The sequence below is a fragment of the Phlebotomus argentipes genome, unplaced genomic scaffold (assembly GCF_947086385.1).
Source record: "Phlebotomus argentipes unplaced genomic scaffold, Phlebotomus argentipes genome assembly scaffold_4, whole genome shotgun sequence".
Lineage (NCBI taxonomy): Eukaryota > Metazoa > Arthropoda > Insecta > Diptera > Psychodidae > Phlebotomus > Phlebotomus argentipes.
Window position 1 is genome coordinate 10952753 of NW_026776174.1, and position 16923 is coordinate 10969675.

Below are 16923 nucleotides of genomic sequence, written 5' to 3' on the forward strand. Positions count from 1 at the left end.
AAGTTTCCATTACAAACTTTCAACAGCAAAATTGAATTTGTGTCGACAGTGAAATGCTTTTGTCAAATCATAACCATAAGCCACAGTAATTTATTTACACTCATTAGAAACTGTGGCTCAAACTTCAGCTCTTTAGTTTAGTCTGCAAAATTGTGCCTCAGTTCAGCTGCAAATCGAGCCTAGAACACTCCAAATTGGCCGCAAAAGCTGGGCGTGTGCTTATCATTATGTCTGGCTGTCATTTCTGATTTTCATTATATCGATAAGTGGCTTCATAATTCCGCACTCGCACAGCATTTCGTCCAACAGCATAACAACACCATTAAATCACAGCTGGGGGCCTAATCTTAAACATCGCAAAGGGGGTGAACTTCCCATTAAGAAACAATTCTCGCTGCGGAGATAGAGAAAAGTTTGCCAAACACTCGAGAAATATAACATTTGAAGCATATTTCCAAAATTGTTTTGTGAATTTGCCCGGTACTTGAGTGGCTCGAGATAAAATCTGGGCAAACTCTATATTTGCCACGAAAAAGACGTCAGAAGAGCGACAGATGTGTGTTGGTCATAAGAAGTTGGGCGGCAAAGGGGTTGCGAATCCCTATCCAAATATATCGCCCAGGAGAACTATAAAGTAACATGCTGCCGAGCCAGTGGATAAATATATGCTTTATGCGCCATTATCTACATCATTCAAATCGTCGAGGCTTTCAAGGAGTAATCCCATTTTGAAGTCACTAAACAATCCTCTGTCATGGAAATTTCACATTTTATATCGCTCTGCGGCCGCCTTTTTTCCTCGCTAATCCTCGTTAATTCTGACTCAAAGGTGAAAATGAAAGCCCGTGTTTTTGAATAATGTAACGTAAATTTTTTATTACTTTGCCCAAGGGAGAGATAATATGGTCAGAAATGGTGTACAGAACTGTAGAAGTTTTAGAGTTTAGACAGCGGAAATGTTTAAATTTTCAGCAATATTTGGTTTATAGCTTTGATTTTCTGTTAAATATTTTACTTTTAGAAATCAACTCCTATCGAAGTCTTCATTCTGACATATTTTTCAAGTTCAGTTAGATTTCAGTTAGTTTTTGCATGATTTACAGGGTAATAAAACAAAAAACTTAGACATCAGTTGTCGTTTTATTGAAATAGTAATCTTTTAAATGTTTGCTGAGAAGTATTGAGAAATCTTTTCATATGATTTGTAAATCAAATTGTGGAAGTGTCAGGAAGTGGTGTACAGACTTTCGCCATGTTATCTTCCCCTTGAGTTTGCCAGGGTGACATTTTTCCTGTGAATTAATGCGACAGGAGTGAGCAGATGGACCTAACCAGCATAATATTGTAATGTGCCTTCTCGACAAAGTGACAATCTCGAGATTATGCAGCATTCTGTGATTATACCCCGCACACGACATAATACATCTATAAATTTCGGAAAAACATTAATCATCCGGATGAACAAGAGCAAAATGCAACTCCGGAGCGCCTCAATATGTGCATAAATGGCTGAGCATGTGTGTTCGGAGGAGACGGTGAAATTTATGTCTTCCAAAGTGAAAATTGAAAATGACTAGGTGAAAAATGCTAAGAAAGTCAGAGAGTGTTAAGTGCTATCTTAATAGCTAAGAAAGTGCTGGGGAAAGTCATTATGAGCGTAATTTACTACCCTCGAAACTCGTGAAATTATCAAGCGCCCAATGTTTCTTAATGTGGAAATGCAAAAATTCTCCCAACAAAGATGCGTTCAAAGAGTTTTCCTCATCAACCACAACCATAAAAGGAGATTTTGTTAGCTGAAACCCCTTAAAAGTATTATAGTCACTCCTTTGCATTGTGCAAACCGATTCCGGCAGCAAGACAATTCCTATCCTCGGGAAAGCAGTCAATCAAGCGTCTTTGCTTGAGGAGTTGCGGAAAAATTAACAATGGCAGCGTCATTGTAGTGACTTGACACAAAGATGATTATGCAGGAAGTTAGTCGGATCTTCCAATATGCAAGAAATCGAAGAGCTTTCTCAACCGCTCAACTTGAAGTTTCAACACGAAAAGTTGGAGGAAAAACTAATCTTTGAGATTTACGCAAGTATTGGCGTTGAGAAAATATTTACCCAAAGAGGAAAATCGAAAGGTTTTTCTCACACTAAACTTGAGCACATAATAGCGAAATACCTATGCAAACACGTTTTCTTGGGACACGCATTTAATTCTGCAAACTCTTAACTTTTCACAACGAAAAGGGCTACAATTCAATATAACATATTTATTTACATTTTGATTGTAACACATGTTCACGAAATAATATAATTGTTTCTTCGGAAGTTTGCATTTCTCCACGAAATTCTGGACATGTTGACTTAGTATCTCAAACTCTGTAGCCCTTCAGGCACTTCCGACTTCAGTTCTTGTCAGTGAACTTTGCAGATTTCGGTGTTCACCACTTGGAGTGCCAATTAAAAGGAAATCAAACGTCACAGTTTCCAAATCGACCTGAGAAAAGTTGATTTTTCTTACGTCACGTTTTGTGTATTTTTGAAAAGCTTTTTTCTGTTCTACAAATAAAAAATAAATTGATATTCGTATCTTATGCGGGAACAGTAGGAATATCTTTTAATCCGAAAAACAGAAATATAAAAAAAAGATTTCATACTTTCCAGCGTAAATCATGACAAATCGATTTTTTATCTTTTACGCCATTCTTTTCCCCAAGAAAATTACTTCAAACTGCAGGAAAACGCATAAAAAGCGTATTTAAGAAATAATACCAGATTTTTGGGATTCTCCCAAAAATGTTCTTAGACTTTGAATGAATATTTTTTTTTAGTAAGAAGTTAAGTTTATTCACAGCAATCTGCACCAATTGTACAATAAGCTTTGCGTTTGATAACAGATAACAAAAAGACACAGTAGTCAGCTTCTGGAGCTGAAGACATAAGGTGCATGACAAAAATTGATTTAGACATATCAAAGAGACAGGAACAAATCAGAGGGCCTGGTCCTCTTCAGCCTCCTCTCCGCTCCCTCGTCAATCGCCAATTCCCCGGCGAGGTCATTGGGGTGAGACAAGAGCCTCTCCCTGTATCCGCCACAAATCGAAACAATTTCCTCCTGTACTGTCGCAACCTCCAGGTCCTTGTGAATTTGGTCGTTCGTAATATACCATGGCGCCTCCAGAATCTGCCTCAACGCCCTATTCTGGAATCTCTGCAGAACGTCAATGTTTGACTTCGCCGCTGCTCCCCACAACTGGATCCCGTATGTCCATACTGGCCGAATTATGGCTTTATAAATCAAGACCTTGTTCTTCAGTGACAACTTGGACTTCTTGCCAATTATCCAGTACAGGTTTCTCCATTTTAGGCCCAACTGCTTCCTCTTGGTCCAAATATGAGATCTCCAGGTCAATCTCCTGTCCAGATGCATGCCGAGATACCTGGTTTCGTCAGCCTGAGGAAGAGTGACTCCATTAAGTGTCACTGGAGGGCAGGAGTCCCTTTTAAGGGAGAACGTGATTTGTACGGACTTGGATTCGTTGGATTTGATTCTCCATTTGTTTAGCCATGACGCAATCTCATTGAGACTCTTTTGGAGATACATTGACGCCTGGTCCGGGGTAGCACCCACGGCCAGCACAGCGGTGTCATCCGCGAAGGTCGCCATGGTATTTGAGGGGTTGTCCGGGAGGTCCGCCGTGAAGAGGAGGTACAAGATAGGTCCCAGGACGCTGCCCTGTGGCACTCCGGAGAGGATGGGCAGGACCGAAGACCTCTCCGATCCGTGTTTCACAAAGAAACTTCGATCATCCAGGAAAGACCGTAGGATCGGGACAAAACTGTACGGTAGAGCTGATTTGATTTTATAGGCGAGACCCTGGTGCCAAACTCGATCGAACGCCTGGCTCACGTCCAAGAAGGCTCCCACACAGAACTGTCCGTCTTCGAAGCTCGCAAGGATCCTGTTCACCAAGCGATGCAGAATGAATATAATATTGTCATATCTTTTAATTTTTTCACTTGAAAACTTTGAAGAAAAGTTTATGCAAAGTATGATAAGTTGATTCTTTGGAACTTATTTGGACAAAATCGACTTTGAAAACTACTATTTTCAGTTTTCTTTAAACTTTGTCATATTTCAGTCAAATATTTCAATAAAAACAAAATCATTAATTCACAAAGTAATAATAACAGAGCAATATTAGCACTTTCATGAACTAATTCGGCAAATTTCGAAGCAATATTAACTCTAAATTGTGAACTCATCCTTCTGAAAATTGTCGATTTTGATTGTCCATATTTTTCGATTCAAACGCCGAAATGCAGCATTTGCCGAATAATTGCTCCACATGGCAAAAATCGCACAAATCCTTCCACTTTCATTTCCCCGAAAAAAAGGAGTAATTTATCACAATTAGTTCGTCTCTCTTTTATATTCTGCATACACACACACACAATCTTACATCCTCGGGCATTAATTTGTTCTCGTATCAATTTATCACACAACTGACATCAAATGAAAACGCCTGAAAGGAAAAGCATCTAATTACTCGATGCGATGAAAGAACAATTACCCTTTGTGTGTGTGATTCTCGTGTGGGAACAATGGAAGTGCGGTAATTCGCGCACGTATGTCGAATGGGTGATTTTTCAGAAAGTCAATAAATAGAGTGGAACTCATTTAAGGTGCGCAGAAAATGGTGACAATAAATGGTAATTTTATCAAGTCTCGGTAATGGTGTGTTATAATCTGCTAAGGGACATAAATTATGCATCCTTGAATGCATACTAAATGGAAGCTGTGGCTTATCTGAGGTGTCACGAAGGCCATGAAGTATTCATCCGTCCCAATTTTTGATCCCTCAACTGCTAGACAATAGCTTTTTCGAACGTCATCTGCATGCATAAGTGATTGCTCAACATCATAGTGTCTTAGTAGCTGCTCGCATACACGCCGAGAGCGTTTCTGGGAAGTGTTTTAAATACGGCAGCTTTACCTTCGCCCTCAGAGATAGTAATGCTCTGTCAATATTATGATAATTAATTTGTCAGGAGCATTGATGCAGGATAAGAGGCAGAACGATAAATTGAAGAGCAAACTGAGGCTGCTCTATCTCACTTTCTTCCTGCCATTCAGTCCTGCCTTCGAGCGAGGAAATGAATTACAACGATAAGCCCATGAAGATAAACCCAGTGATTTGAATGTACAAACTCAGCTTCACAATGCGTAATTATGAGCCACGCGATTATCTCAACTCTATCAATGATGCAATAATTCATCTAATTTTATTGGCGTTATGCAAGCTGTTGGTTCGCGAAGTGGAAAAATTGCTTAATTGCCGTGTTAGTTGGTTGGTGGCCAAAACTCAATTATATGGCTTTAAACAGCAGTTCGCTAGTGTTTCAGCAAATGCAGGCACAATTTATGGCAAGAACATGTTAACGCATATAAATTTTTCCAATCACACAAACATATGTTATGTATAATGTGTGGAGTTGAAGCTGGGAAAGTGGAAAAGCATCAGCCCCAAAGTGCGGAGTGTCCTGAAATCACAGCAGCACGCAAAATGGAAATTTATCTCATATTTTTATGACCGGACACTGAAGCCCTCTTTGCCTTTGACTCCACATCCTTGCCATGTGAGAGGCATAATCTGTAATATATTCCACTCTATGACTACACTTGAGAGCCCCAAACCCACATCCACAGCGAATTGTTTCAAGTGAGGCCGGGCAATTTTAATGCCCCTGGTCGTTACCATGTTTTACTGTGAATTAGCCGCCTTGATTGAAATCAATTCAATTTACTTGCCATTTGTGTATCTCGGCATTCTCTCGAGCGATGGATTTTACCATAAGAAAACTCCCACTTCAATTTAGAGGCGAAACAGAACTCAAACCATTTGCCTCTGCGAGGGACTAAATTTACTTGCAAATCTTCCCTGATGGATTTCGTAAATTCTCATTTAAAATTTAAAAGTATAGCAAAGTACATCCAGGACCACAACAGCGAAAACTTTTTCACCGTTCCTGAGGAGAAATTATATTCTTCAACCTCTACATAAATTGACGACAGCATGAAAAGCCTGATTTATTGCAAAGCTATCGTGGCGCTTCCTTTCTTCACTCTCTCGCCCATTGAGTATAAAATATCGCTACTTCTGTAGCTATGCATATAATACTGTACAGAGACGATTTAATAAAGCGAAATTACTTCCTCTGTAAGAGTGTGAAAATAGGGACAGCAAATTTGAGGCACGTCTTTAAGATGTCAACTTCCACCCCTCAGATTCCAAGTTGTTGTTTACACATATGTACATATGTAGTGCGGCATTTCATCAATTTCTCTCCCTGGGTGGAAATAGGGAGACTCGGAGTCACTTCGGACGGTGTGATTTGCTTAACATGCTTTCCATAACTTCCCACGGGGACGTTGCGACTTTAACTTCATAACACTTTAAATAAGCTGTCAAAGTCACGAATTCGCAAAACTGCGATTCATAACATTTAGGAAAGTAGAGAATTTATTTTCTGCCAGATCTGAAATATCGTGAGAAAGTAGGAAAAGATGCTTTTGGCAGTAGAATTCATATTAAATAAACCCAAACTTTGTCTGCATTGCCAAAATTGAATACCAAAATTCATAGTTCTTACGAACTGAAATCTGTAAAGTTGCAACGAGCCTTAAACTTGATTTATGTATATTCTATCACAGCCAATGTTATTGTTTATGAAACACATTTTATCATAGAGAATTTTCCTCCTGTTTTCATTGAAACTTCCGATTTTTCTCCACACATTTGACCTAATCACACAGTTGATCGGAAAATCTTGAAGAAAACAATGTCAAATCTTCTGTGCGTGTCATAAAACTTGTTTTCATGGGCTTATCGAACTTGTAACAAGGTTGAGCAACCCCACCTTCCCCTAGACAGTCACTCGACACTCTTTGAAAGTAATACTTTGGCATAACCGAAATTGGTATGGCAATAAAAACTCCTCTGGGGTAATAAAGCCGAAGAAAATGGGCAATTCTTTATATCCCAGTTGTAAACTTTTCAATTGGATTCCATCTTGCGAGACAGACAGTCTGTGTGGACTCAATTGATTTGGCTATGTATTAAGTAATTTAAATTTACTCCCAGGATAAGGAGTTTCAACTCCCCGGGAATCCTTGGTTCAACTTGAGTCGCTTGTGTGAGCCACAGCTATGAGAGAATTAGAGGCAAAAGTTATTTCGGTTGTTTCACTAATCAAAACTTTACCGCCATGGCCAGCATATTTCAAGGAAGTTTCCATGCATATTTATCTCACAATGCTGGCAGCTTGCGGATTTTCCTTCATGAACACACTTTCACTCAATTCGATGATTGTATCTTTTTTATTGTGATTCCAATTATTTTCTCATCAGTATGAACTTTGCGGCAATGGCTTTGCGTTAATAATCTCAACATTAAAGCTTATACGCTTTGCCTCTTTTCCAAACCCCGTATTTGGGTCGAATTTTGCCCGGAACAACTTTTTTTCTCCTGCCTTGGCTTTTTTTTTGGCCTATAACAAGTTGAATGGGAAATTTATTATTCCAATACAGCAGATGTTTCCAGCCCTCTTAAGGCATTTATCCTCATGTAAAAAATGACTTTTTACTCATTTTGTTTACTCAATAAATCTCTTCCTATTGTGATCTCTCTCTTTGCCGCGGTTTAACTCAAACCATCACCGCAAATTTAATGGCTTTGAAACTTCTCACCAAATACGTATTGATTCCAGAAGGCTTCATTTGCCAAAGCACACTCCCTCGCACGCCCGACTTGAGAGCAATGTATAAAATTAGACTTTTAATTTAATCTTTTCACATCCTTCTGGCCACATGTTGTCGAGTGGGGCGCAAATGAATTATTCATTTTCAAATTGAATCACCCCAAGAGCTCAAGAGAAAATTAGAACGCCACTGCTTTTCATTCATATCCCTGCGAATGCCTCGCAAACATTGTATCATAACTTGGGAGCATCATCACATCACTAAGAGAACGTCTTTTTGGGCTGCATAAATTTCTCATAGCACTAGAAGGAAATGGCACATGAAAGTAAATTTAATTTCGCCATGTAAAATAATAATAAAACCCAGACTGCCGAGACGAATTATGCGCGATTGATGGATTCCACGACAATTGAATTGTTGCAAAGATACCCAATTATGTGGAGGGGTTTCAATGGAAATTTGCATAGTTATTCAAATCGACACCACTTAGGCTTATCGGCCTGTCATAAGCAATATGGATGGGTTGCTTTTCACACATTGTTATCAAGGTACAAAAGGTGTCTTATAGAAACTTTCCCTATAGCCAATAAAACTCATGCTTTCACAGTGACTTGGAGCTTTTTTTTCTTCTTCTCTGCAACACAAATTAAATACAAAATAGATAAATTTCCTCTGACATATTGACAAACATAATTGATTTATGTTTTGGCATGAAATTTTGAGTGTGTCTCAATTCAATATTTACCAACGATCAAATGATGAGCCGAAAAAGAGCATTTGATATAATAATTCCCAGCGATTTGGTGTGATTATAATCAAATAATTGTTGTCAGCAAATCTGCAATCATGATGACAAATACATCCTGTAATTTGTGTACACATGCAAAATTTATTAACTCGCTATTTAATTCGACAGGTGCCTCGAAAACTATGAAAAGTCAAAATCGCCAAGCGTTAATAAGATGAACTCAAGATATAAAGTACAAAAAGTCGTAAGAATCAACTTTTCACATTTTTCTTAGGATCCTAATCAGAAATTAGAATTATTCGCTAAAATTTTATTTCATATTTGATGATTTTCACTATACAAAATTATGTCCGATTAATGTTTATTAATGTAAATGATTTAAAGTGGTTTTAAATATCCAGTAGATCTAATATTTCTCCTTCAATTCCATCAAATATCGACATTCAACATCGTCAAGAACGAAAAGTGCGGCGAAAACTTCATAAAAAGTTGACTTTCAATGGTTTCCGAGGAACCCGTCGGATTCCATCAAAGGGAATTTCAGTGCACAAAATATTTCGCACGCTTTATCCTCTGCATGGGATCTGCTGCTCAAAATTATGACACTGTTATGAGCTGAAATATCCAATTTGGGCCTCAGAAGCGCAGCGACACTAATTTCGAGCTCAGCGACTAAACACAAGACGTGCTTTGTCAGCGCCACACGCGAATCTGTGCCGTGATGTGCAAAAGATTTGAAAAGGTGCGGCAGTTTTACTTGATTATAGTGAATTGCACGATGTAGTCTCGATAGGCGTATAGTCAGTCGCAGAGCCGGGAGACGTGGAGCTCACTATATAGCGAACATGTGGGCGTAATGCGGGGATTCTGGGGTCGAAAATCTACGGGGAAAGATTATGCAAATTCGCCGCCCTTGCCGAGTTCATCCTCATATGGTGTGTGACACTCATGTATTTTTACAACCTCTTCTTCACTTTCAGAAATACGTTAGCGAGCTTTCAACGGTGCGTGACTGTGTGGAACAATGTACGGAAAAAGGTGACTATTTTTATGCTCCAGCCATGTTCAACTATAATGCTCAATGTGTGGCAACAACATTTTCGCTTAACAGCAAAATACAATGATAAAGAGCATTTTAACGCTTTATTTTTTCACCATTTCACCCTCCAGTTCAATTTCCTGCTCCGCCCTCGACTTTCTCTCAAAAGCAATAAATCACTAACAAATTGATTGTGTGATTTTTTTTTTGCTGTACACGAATTGTTTCTACAACCCTCAACTCCGTGTCCCAGAGCCCAAACTAACTCCGCGAACTGAACAATGTTTTGCCAGACAATCGTGCCCAGTGAAGTCGAGTCACGGAAAATTTGTACATGAAGTGTGAACGACTTTCCAATTTCATACATGAACTGCGCTCGCTTTGGGCGATCGAAGCTGAAAAGCTCGCGGTTATGAGGGAAAAGCTCTGCACATCTCACCTTTCACTCGTTAATCATATTTAAGCCTGGGAAGGAATCTTCCTGTCACTGCCTTCAATACAACCTTTCTGTTGCCCAAAAAAGCACGGCCATTTTCAAAGTATTCCACTCTCAAGTTCGCTGCTTTATTTGCCAAAATTGTATGGTGAATAAATATTGTGCGTGGGCGAGAAAGAAGCGCTCTTGAACCTGTGAATCATTTATCAAGACTTAACGAAATATTTTCACCATGCAAATCATATCTTTCCATTGAAACAGTTGGCAAAACAGTGATTTTCGCATGAGGATTAATCAAAAATCTGTCTAAGGGAATTAGAGAAGAATAATAATTACTTTGAGATTGTAATTTTACAAAGAAACAACACATGATTGGGCGGAGCTTCTGATTGGGCGTGTTTTACAACTGAGATTGCAAATTTGCACTGGAAATCAGTGCCAAAAACCTCTTCTTCTTCCCCCAAAATTCCATTCTTGCACACACCCAAAGAAGGATAATTGAAAACTAAATTATATGCAAACATTCTGCGGTAATGAGTAGATGAATGGGAGGATATAAAAAGGAGTGAGCGAAGGAAATACTAATTGACACATAATATTATTCCATATGCCTCTTGCAGAAGTTTGGGGCACACGTACTTACTGCTGTAATGAGGATTCCTGCAATGGTTCGCATGACACGAAAATGCCATCAGTAGCGATTCTTCTAGCGCCAATTACCACGTTTGTGACGACAGCACACCTGAGAAGACACTAATGCCGCACCAACTGAACTTGATGGCGCAAGATGGATTCACACAATTCTGATTGTCTCACATCACGACGGAGACGCGCGGTTTTCTCCTCACCCATGCAAATTAATTATTGGAATCCTAGAGAATGTATCATAGGTTAGTGGCAATTTACTGAGGGCGACGCTGGTGGTGATCATCATATAGTTAATTATGATTTTCGGTATACTATCCACAACATAATTTCGCTGTAATCAGCGGGGCAGATGCAGAAAAGTTTCCCCTCGTTATGCGACACGAATATCCGTGATTTCGACGACATTCGACGAGATGATGACGTCTTTTGTAAGAGTCGCTCCTAACCCATGTTCAAGCAATACGGCTGAGATATGCTGAAATTGCAGAGAGTCAAAATTATACTCCAAATATAATGTCGCCACATGATCTATGTTGGTACGTATGTATGTAGGTTAATTTTAGCAGGAAATGCAAGCAGTTCTCTCCCCTCATATCTCGTCAACTCCTGCAATAGCGCTCATCATGACGACAGATTCCCATTGAATTCCTAGTGTGATGTAACTTTTTCCGCATTAGCGAAATCCCTCGGATGGTGAAATGTGATTTTAAAATGTTCCAAAACGTTGTCAAATTTTGTACATACGTCTACCGATCAGTCCTCGCGACGGGGGTGGAGAAATGCTTTTGAAAACGACAGCAAAGTGATACAATATACACACACACACACATTTCTTGTGTGCAAAATCCAGCAGGAATCAAGTATTTTTCCCCCTTAATTCTGCTCTCAAAAGTACTAATCCCACGGAAGTGCTGAGCTTCGCATATAAATTGTGCAGCCACTCCAATATATTAGATAAACTGTTATAAAATGCATTAAACTTCGTACACCTTCTTCTTCGCAAAATTATTCATCTCAAGAAGGAGATTTCGCTGCTAGGGTAAGTCAAAATGTGATGAAGTGGTTCTGCACGAGACAAAACACCCCCGGAAAATTCCTCTCTCTGGCGCACACTTTGGTAGCATTTCAGCACCGGAGTAATCGTATGCATGGATGCGAATGGGAAAAATCAAAACCACACAAATTTGCACAGAAAGTGGCTATTGCGAAACCGTTTCCGGTGTCTCTCGGTTTGGCGAATTGAAAGCTACACTTTTAAATCCATTGAAGAGAATATATTTTATCCGCTATGCAAACGACAAACTGTGAGCACTGCAAGTTAAATTTGTGGCATCATGCGAAACATATTGCCCGGCATGCATATGCACTAAGTCCTGTGGGCATAGATTCGCAGAAAGAGTATAAATTTGGTTTTTGGGTCATTCGATTTATTGGCTTTTTATTTTTCTTTTTGCTACAATTCTCTAAACTTAAATCACAGTGAAAGAGTTTATTTAGCCGGTTTGCAGAGACAGAACATATAAGATTGAAGTGAGACGTTCATGATTTCTGTATAAAATCCAGTCAGAACACTGTGAAAATTTTAAAATTTTAGTCTAAAGAACTGAATTCTAAATTTCTGTGTCAAATCGACACTTTAATTAAATTAAGGCGACCTATTATGGAACCGAACGAATGCAAAAGCTGTTATTGAATCGAATTATTTGACAACAATGCTGAATAAACTGTGGTAATCTACATTTTATATGCTCTTAATGTGGTTATTCACAATATTTTATTCTCAAAATCTCTGAAACAACGAAAAATTTAACGATAAAAGGTAATTTTACCTCACTGAGAATGAAGAGCAGAATTCAGAACGTCTGACTTTATAATCTTGGACCTTTGATTTGCTTCCAGAAGTCATTTATTAATCATTCCAAATGCACTTGAGCGCGAAATCGAGTTGATAAACTGACCGAAAGTAATAAATAATAGCATTGCAATACTAATAACATTTAATACTTAAATACCACCATATTGATAACTTTGTGAAGAGTCACTAGAGTCCCAGTCTTCCTATTAAAGAAATATCTTTAGCGTATAACTACACACGAAAGTATTTTATATGGAGTAAAATTTGAAATTTATGGCACGTTTTTCCAAAAAGAATTAATATATAAAATGTTTCTCAATATTATTTGAAATTCAATTTATTAGCTGCAATATTTCAAGCATTCGTTAGGATATGCAATTAATGAATACGATAAATGGTGGAAAATTCAATCTTGTGAAAGCGCCGCACTACCTCCGATTGGGTGGGTTTTGCATGGGCCTTTTCATATTTTATTGCTTATCATTTAATATGCAGTCCAAAATGGATGTGACTTCGATGCATTAGATATGAGGCAAATGAAGCAATATGAAATAGATTTAGGTCAAACTCATGGGGGATGACAAAGGACGGAAGAAAGGCAAACAAGTAGCGAGAAATTATTACAGAAACTTATAAAAGGAGAAAATTGGTTATGCAAATCTGGGTGCTTTTTTGCAATCCAAGCGAACATTGCCTGGCAAAGCCAACATGAAAGGTGATGAGCTGAAGCACCGCAATAATTAAGATAGGAATCTTTCACTGCTATGTGAGAATTTTCGGTTAAAATAAAATTTGGGAGAGACACTTTTGCCAACCCGGTTTTATCAGTGAAATGGACATTCTTCTCACGCAGAGGAACGAAAGGCAAAAACAACAACCATAATATTACAACTTGCACGAAAGTTTTATTAGAATTGTGAGAAACTACATTTCTTCCAGATCATTTGTCTGAAATGTTGTTTGATCAGGCATCTTCAAATTAGAACACCACAATTTATCGATATACAGGGAAAAGTTCTTTCCTTGTACTTTCGTACTCTAAAAATTGTATAAGACTTTCCAAAGTTGAAACTTCCTCCACACTTTTCTCTCAGTTTGCCCAGTTTTGGCAATTGATTATTGATTTTTCCGGTCACACAATCTTGCCGAAGTAAGGAAAATATTTCTCAATGCAAACATGACAATTGGCAGCCAGTGAAGTGTGCGGCTTATCATTATTATTTAAATTTCGATTATATTCTTCACATATTGCCGTCAGAGGGCGGCAGCTTCAAGGGATGTGGAAGTTCCGATTGTATTTCCCAAACCAATCTATACCACAATTTTAACAGAGCAAATATGGCGGTTTAAACGCCCGTATTTTCTGAACTTCTACACGCCTTCAAAATTTAAACTGCTGCCCTCTGGCGGCCACATGAGAGGAAAATAATCAAGTATTTAAATATATTTAAACTGTATTCTTGCTTTTGAGTTTGATTTTCAAGAAAGAGTAGCGAAATAAGAAGTGGAACATAGATATTAAAGTGATATTCGAACACTTCGATATGTTCATAACATGCCTATTTAAAGTGTATAAAGAGAAGGCAATTTATGCACTATCACGACCATTAATCAGAATTTAAAGTAAAATTAAATAACTGCAATACTTACAGGCATTACACATGAGAAGAACATGCGTAGATTAGTCATCGAAGGACCTTTTTTCCACTTTAGCAATTTCAAATTCACGCCTATAATTTCCATACCATGAACACAAGGTGAAAAATGATGTTATACTTATTACACTGCGAAGGAAACATTACAAAAGAAATTCTAAAAAATTAATATTGTAATTCAAGTAAATAATTTATATACACAATTTTTGTAAAAAGGCAAATTAAAGGACATAAAATAAAGAGAGAAGAAAAAATTTAATTTAGAAAGAAAAACATATGGAATTATCATAAATATTATCCAGTTGTATACAAAAAAAAATTACCAAACAAATTTAATAAAAGCGCTTTATTAGATATAAAATAAAACATGAAAAATACTAACTTTTTCAGCATTTAAGCAATTCTCTCCTCGTTTCAATACTTTATTATTACGTCTAGAGTATCTAATAACTATGCTTGTTTCATTAACACTTTACATTTTATGCCTATACAAATAATATTGTTCAGATCATAAGGATAACATAGTTAATGTATAACACATAATATTAGGTGCAAATTCTGATGGAAAATGTTATTTATTCAACTTAGCGTGATAACCACAATTTTTAAAAGTGTAGTTAAGAGATTCTTCTCAAATTGCTTTCCCAGAAAGGCTCTATCAGATTTCTTTGAGGAAAAAAAACCAACAAAAAAAACATATTTTCACGGTTAATGTAAAAAAAAATTTGATGATGAAGTTTAAAATAAAGTCACATAACGTAAACGATATGCGCAATGAGACTTTTCCTGGGCGCTGCGGATGCGATTCGTGGGTAAGTGGAAGCTGTTTAATATATGTTAAATAAGTCCTTTTGTTATTCGAAATTTGCATTGATTTCATATTACTCCAGGCATGTGATAATATATTCGGTAAATAACACAACTCCACCCCAAAATTTCCATGAACAATGGAAATTCTTCTGCCAGTTTCAATTTTGGGCGTGAAAATTCCACTGCAGTGAACTTTTCGCACAAGGAACTGAGGAAGAGATAAACTAGCAAATTTTATGTGCCAAAGGGATTTCGAATGTAATTCTGGCTTTTTATACTAATAAAGCACCCAATCTCGACCACTGCTTTGGGTCATATTGATTATTTTTCTGTGCGGGACGAGAGAGGGAGAGAGAGGGTGGGAAAAAGACGGAAGAGCTTCCATTGTTCAGACAGTGCATGACTTTTTATCGGTCCAGGTAACGGCAGAACAACACCGCATAAAGGATATTAAGCAAATCCGGGAGAAATAACATATTCCCCGAAGCAATGTGACTCTGAAGATTACAAGATAAAATATACATTCGGAGCATAGGTAAACCTCTGGAGGTTTTTTTAAACCCACCCCCCAAAAAGCGTCCACCTCAGCTCGTGTCCGCCCTAAAAGCCCCGCAATAGTTTCAGTGTGACAGCGTTCTAGGACGCCATGCCATCAATTAGGCAGGACACAATGGCACCAGTCAGGGAATTCCTAAATAAACCCTAATCTAATCGATACAAAGTATTCCTCTTCGAAGCTCACATATCAAATATTCCCAGAAGGGTTTGCACAAGATTCGCAAAAAGCTTTCACACAATGGCATTTGAGACTCAAGTTTCCAAGACTGTTATTTGTGATTAATATGGCTTTACGGAGGCTTACATGCACAAACCGAAATTGTCTTGGCAGTTTGTGACGAGCCAAGAGGATATGCCAAATAAATTAAATAGATGTCCTAAGATGGAAGGAGAAGTGCGTTCGGAAGCAAATGTTCCGTAGGATTACTTTCAGAAAGGGTGGGGAAGGAGAGAGAGAGAGAGGTCATAAAAATTGTGCCACGCAATTAAGAATGCCACAAGGGCTCAAGATAAGTTGATTATTGTCATTGGTTTTCCAGGAAATATTTGCCAAATTTATTCCGTCGCTGTTATTTTCATCACAAAACTCACAAACAGGGAGATGAAATAAAAACAGCAAGTTTAGTATACTTTCGCAATTTCCCTTCGCGCACTTTGCGTGGAGTTGAAATTGCCTAATGTTATATTGAAGCGAAAGTACATTTATTCAAGTTTTCAGCGAGAATTTGTGAGTTTCCAGAATTTGGAGGTTTAAAGTCAGAAAAGAGACAAGAAATGCAAAGGGAAAATGTTCAAGTAATAAATTAAATTCCTCACTTTGGCCATTCCTGACACGTTTGCCGACCCAAGAGAAGATTTCAGTGGATTGATGGTAAATGAATCCCATGAAAAATACAGGAAAACAAGCGAAAATCAATGTTTTTACAATAGTTAGCTGTTCATTGAGTAAAAGGTAGCAAAAGAATAAATCAATGTTTAAGATATTCATCTATAATTTCATTTCATACCAATAGAATGAGAATTGAAGCAAAAATTTCCCAGCTTTTCACTCCTTCCCTGAGGTTTTTTTTACTTACTGTTCAGCTGATTCTCCGCAATTTGGAAATAGAGCACAACAAGTGTTTTTAACAATTCAATTATCTCTTGCTTCTCTGTGTCATTTTTGCCAGGTGAACTAGTGCTCCTAATTGCCTTTGGCTGTGATTTATGTTGTTCCACTCTCCTGTAAGTATTTGTCATTTCAAAAGTCATTGCTCAGCAATTTCTGGAATTCCACTGATTATTACCAATTCGTTTTGATTTGTAGGCAATTTAGAAACAACTACAAATCGTGAAATTGCATTAGTTTGCGACAAATGAGAGCATCTGGAAAGATTTCCGAATTGAGGACAATACAGGAGAGGCGAAAGAAGCGTTTGT